Here is a 5928-nt window from a genome sequence, read left to right as displayed (position 1 = left end):
AGGACTTTTCAACTTGAGACTCGTGTTTGAAGGGAAGGTAGTCTTAGGCAGACTATTTTCCCTGGCTGTGTGGTTTGCCCAACTAATTGTACATCCTTTCCGCAAACTCATGGTTTTCCAACCCAGGCTCATCTGCTCTATACTTTACTCTTGCCTTTACTCTTAATGTTTCCCTCTTAGCCTGGATTATTTCTGACTCTCTTCCTCTCTCTCCAAATCTTTCAAATCTTCAAGGAGAATATCAAGTATGGTCTCTTTCATGAAGCCTTTTTTTTTCCCCCACCAGACTGAAATGTACATGTATGCTATTTCAACTAGCAGGTGAGCTTTTCATCTCATAGGTTGTGCTTTGCTTTTCGTGAATTGTAATTTGACCCCATTAGAATATAAGCCTCCTAAAATGAGGAAATCCCTTAATCAGTTACAGAACCATCCTTCCCACTCCCCAAAAGGTAGGTGTTCTACCAGTAATAATGACTTGACTTCATGTTTGTAAGTACCAAGTGAAGCATGCCTACCTTCTGTCCAGGAATGTGTCTACTCACACATGCAATCATTTCCCATCAGAAAGGATTCCTGTTAATAATATAGATTTAATAGAAAAAAATATTTCCTTGCATCACCCTCCATGACCTCAGAAAAGAATTAAAAGGTTCTTTTAATTTTCCTCTAAAGATTACTGTAAGCAAACTAATGGAAACTACCTAACCGAGTTTCCTTTTATAAAATTTACTATATATTTGCTTCACTGCAAGCAAGGACAGCTCAAGAGCAACACTAGCACTGACCGACCAAGGACTGAAACCAGCCCCCCTCTCAGGCTCCACCTGTTCTGCATAAGGCACTATTATAAGTGCTTCATAGAGGGCTGTGGGTGTGCGCGCATGTGCGTGCATGTGTGTGCATGAATTTAACTTCGTCTTACAAACATCTATAAGGGAAGTGCTACCATTGTCCTCATTTTACAAATGGGGAAACCGAGCACAGAGAGTTTAAATAACTTTCCTGTGGTCAGACAGCTAGTAAATAATAGAATTGAGATTCTAACCCAAGGAGTGTGGGGACATCACTCGTGCTGCAATTGCTTCTACTTCCTAAACACTGTGTGTTTGGAGGACAGCTGCACGCTGCTCACATAGAATCATGCAAACTTGCTGAATCTCTTCACCATATAACGGTAACCCTTCAAAATGAAAGTTTAACTACAACCTGAGAACACTTATTTTTCCTGTGTGGAGGCATCCCGATAGGACTTGTCATTAATGCAAGTGTATGAGGTAAATATCAGTATCAGATGAGAGAAATAAAAGCAAAAACAAAAAAAAAAAAACAAAACAGATGATCTTATTCCATGCCAGTTGGGAGAAAGTGGGAGAAAAAGTAAAAAGAGCAAGAGAGACAGAATGAGTAGAATCTTCTGGAACCCAACTGCAACATTTTTTATATGGTAGGTCATTTAAAGCTTCTATTACTGTTACTCATACTCTTAAGTGGACAGATGTTACAAATGGCAGGAATACGTTTTTTTTGTTGTTGTTTTTGGTGAAAAAAGTTATATTTAGATTTAGCAAGCTGGACTCAGTCTAGATGATCCCACTTTTGTTGGCAACATCCAAAACATTATAGTCAGTAGCCAGTCAAACATATGCCTTCTTCTCTCCATCAGGCCTGATAACGGTGTTGACTTTGGCCACATCAGTGTCACAGAGCTTCTTCTCAGCCTGTTTGATGTGATGCTTGCTGGTGCTGACATCCACAATGAACACAAGTGTGCTGTTGTCTTCTATCTTCTTCATGGCTGACTCCATAGTCAGGGGGAACATGATGATGGCACAGTGGTCAAGCTGCTTTCTCCTGGGGACACTCTTCTGAGGATAATATGGGCTGCCTTCGGAGATGCATTGTCTTGGGTTGGGGGAAGGTAGGTGATGTGCAGATCTTCTTTTTGTGTGTGACTAGTGAATGCCTTTCAGCCCCTCTTTTCTGGCTTTCCTTTGGCTTCAGCTTTAGGAGGAGGCCCGGGCTTCCTCCTTCACCTCTGGGGCCATCTTCGTGAAAAGGCAGGCATGAGTATTTCACCACGTTTTGAATGTGTAAATGTATACATATGTATGCTCCCAGGTTTTTTGGTTGCTTATTTTTCCTATATTGTTTTTCTATAATTAATAGAATAATTTAACAAGAAATGTGTTCATTTTTACATTAGTTTGGTTAGATAAGGCCAATTTTTATTCATTATTATTTTTTAATTTTTGTTTAATGTTTATTTTTTGAGACAGAGAGAGGCAGAGCATGAACGAGGGAGGGTCAGAGAGAGAGAGACAGACATAGAATCCGAAGCAGGATCCAGGCCCTGAGCTGTCAGCACAGAGACTGACGCGGGGCTAAAACTCACTGACCGTGAGTGAGATCACGACCTGAGCCGAAGTCGGACGCTTAACTGACTGAGCCTCCCAGGCGCCCTGCCAACTTTTTTTTTTAAATAAAACTTTTCCAAATGAACTTGAGAGATCTACAAAATTAATGTTTTAAAGCATACACACATAAGATGCTCTAATTTTCAGAGGTCTTACCTTTTAATTACTAGTCAATTATCCCTTACAATGCTCTCAAGATTCAGCTTTATAATGAGTGCTGTAACATCAAAGTTTTGGATGTTTCTTTAATTTACATATTCAGAGAGAAAACAAATTTCATTGATACCTGGTATATGAGGCCAGTCAACATATTTTGGAATGTTGGCATTACAGGTCATACCTCAGAGGTACTGTGGGTTCACTTCCAGACCACCATAATAAAGTGAATATTGCAACAAAGCCAGTCAATTTCTGTTCAGTTCCCCATGCATATAAAAGTTATGTTGGTCTGCTAAATGGGCAATAACATTTCATCCAAAAAAACAATATTCCAACTTGAATTTAAAGCATACTTTGCTGCTAGAAAAATGTTAAAACCATCATGTGAGCACTCAGCTAGTCCTAATCACTGATCATAAATCACCATAACAATATAATAATAAAGTGTGAAATATTGTGGAAATTCCCAAAATGTAACAAAGAGACATGAAGTGAGCAAAAGCTGTTGGAAAAATGATGATGGTGCCAATATACCTTCTCACCCCAGGATTGCCACCAACCATAAACTTTCTAAAAAATGCAGCATCCTCAAAGTGCTAACAAAGCACAACAAAATGAGGTATGTCTCTATCTGCCTACAATTTGTCGTCTCTGTACTATCTTCTTCTGTTACCAAATTCACAAAAGACACCAACAGAAAGCTATAAAATCTCTGTCCTCTGGGACCTATTTTTCAACTAAGAAAGGAGACAGAAGACTGGTAGATGTTGGTTTCAAATCAACCAACTATGGTATGGAAGTCAAAGTTATGATTTTTTCCTCCCTTAGAAAAGACACATAATTGCATACTCACACTCAAAGTGAATTCACGACCACCCACGCTCTATTGTCCAATAAGTAGTTTTAGAGAGTAAGTTACAGATCCAGGCATGTGAATAGGTATTGAGTTAAACAAAACAAAACAAAACAAAACAAAACAAAACAAAACAAAAGCCCTATGTGCTATAATTTAAAAGATATGGGTTACATTTTTACATTCCACATGAAACCCAAACCAAAACTAATATAATTACCTTTCACAACTGAAATCCTTTTTTTTTTCTTTTTTAAAAATAAATACATCCCTTTCCATTAAGGAAACTCTTCATGGTGTTCTTCCTGATAAAAAGGGACAGAATAGGCTATCATTGTTTTATCCTTTTTTAAAATTTAATTTGAGAGAGAGAGAGAATGCAAGTACAGAGGGGCAGAGAAAGAGGATCTTAAGCAGGTTCGGTGGGAGCCCAATGAGGGGCTCGATGTGGAGCTGGATCCAGGGCTCAATGCCACCACCCTGGGGTCACGACCTGAATTGAAAACAAGAGTCACACCTTCACCTAACTGAGCCACCCAAGCGCCCCATCTTTAGCCTTTATTTTTGTGAGTTCAATGCAGATACGATGCCTGGAACAGCAGCTGGCATCTTGTACCCATGAGGTAACAAGCCAACACTAATAATGACTGAATGGATAGAAAAGAGCGAGCTGTCTGCATTAAGCATTATTGCGGGCTGCTGATATGTTAACAACAGTAGTTACAGAGAAAAATGACCCTTTATTTGTTTAAGCAAAACAAAACACATCATTAAAAAAAAGTCGGTACAGAGGTCTGTACTAAGTTATTTGCTACTCGATAGTAATTAATTTACCATCTCACTCTTTAGCACAGTAGGAAGGGCCCGGTACCAGAGGAGTGCTTCAGTGCTACGGTCACAGAAAGTAAAATGCCTCTACAGGGAAACCTTTATCCACCTGAAAGTTGTGCCCAGATTTGGCTATCCTCAAAGGCCCAGCTGCATTGCCGATGTCTCAATTCTGTGATGATACAGTTGGTGTCAAAATCCCATTTTGACACACACAAATACTTTTCTATGATTTACTCTGAGCCCAAAGTCAGGAATTTGTTTTCTAGTGAGGGCCGCTGACACATGGGAGGAAGGATTATAGGGCTCATGGAGATAGAGACACTGTCACATCCAGAAAGAAAAGAGACAAAGTTGGAACAGCAGGCACAGTTATAGGAAATGGAAACATATTCAGGGGGTATTACAGCCTCTGTCCTGTGGCCTATTCAGAAACACCTGCTGTAAATGTTTTGGTATAGCTTTGGCAATTACGGGCAGCAATACAGGTGTCATCTGAGTATGTATTTTTTATTTGCTTTAATAGATTATTTACAGCTTAAGTATTTTCAACATTCTAAAATCTCTTGCAAATCTTAGTTCCAGCTATGGTTGCTATTGCTTTCAGCAGCATTTCTTACTTTAATTTTTAAAGAGAAAGGCCATGTAAGTCAGGGAAATGCTTTGTGTGTAATATTTTGCCTAACAATGATAGTTATCATTACTGCTGTTCAAATAATATTAGTTATAAAAAAAATTTGACCTCAAGAAGTATGTTTTTTACTGTGAAACTATAAAAAAAAAACCTTATTTACTTGAAAACAAATAAATTGGAGGCCCAGAATAAACCACCCAGATCATCTGCACTCAATGATTTGCTACTGAAAGTTGTAATATGTCTTTAATAAAATAAGTAAAATAGATTTTCTTCACAGCTTCTTTAAGAAATCTATAAGTTTTATGTTTCTTGATCTAAATATGTCTAATTCCTGATTAAATATTAAATTATTTGTGAATTCTTACAGAATTGGATTCCAAAGCCAAGCAATTTTTGAAAAACAAAGAAATGCATACACGATATCCAAACACACCATCTCTTTAATGACAAAAGCGAAAGTTACTTACTCAGGAAGTAGAATATATTAGCAAAATCGTAGGCTTCCTTATTAGGTAAATCTTGAAATTTACATTGAATATTGACTTGGAAATCGTTCCACTGACTAATATTTATCATCTGCTGATGCATGTTTTTCCCTATATTGTTATTTGTTATATCTGTGTTATTTATCATGATTACTGAAGGAAGAAACTTTAAAAAAATCAAGTACAACTGATCCTTGAACAACACAGGTTTGAACTACACAGATTCACTTACAAGCACATTTTTATTTATTTATTTTTTTTATTACAAATTTTTTTTTTAACGTTTATTTATTTTTGAGACAGAGAGACAAAGCATGAACGGGGGAGGGGCAGAGAGAGAGGGAGACACAGAATCCGAAGCAGGCTCCAGGCTCTGAGAAATCAGCACAGAGCCCGACGCAGGGCTCGAACTCACGGAACGCGAGATCATGACCTGAGCCGAAGTCGGACGCTTAACCGACTGAGCCACCGGGGCGCCCCAAGCACATTTTTTTTTAGTGAAATACAGTAGTATACTGCAAATGTATTTTTCTTCGTTTTTAACATTTT

The 5928-nt window shown here is 38.1% G+C and overlaps 1 pseudogene; it reads right to left on the bottom strand.

The window, feature by feature from the left end:
- Nucleotides 1-1292: 1292 nt before the first annotated feature.
- On the bottom strand, nt 1293-2169 carry LOC122467522 (annotated as a pseudogene).
- Nucleotides 2170-5928: the final 3759 nt, after the last annotated feature.

Source organism: Prionailurus bengalensis, chromosome B1, assembly GCF_016509475.1.
Source record: "Prionailurus bengalensis isolate Pbe53 chromosome B1, Fcat_Pben_1.1_paternal_pri, whole genome shotgun sequence".
In the NCBI taxonomy this organism is placed as follows: Eukaryota; Metazoa; Chordata; class Mammalia; order Carnivora; family Felidae; genus Prionailurus; species Prionailurus bengalensis.
Note: the sequence above shows the minus strand (reverse complement) of the source record. Positions and strands in the feature narration are given on the sequence as shown.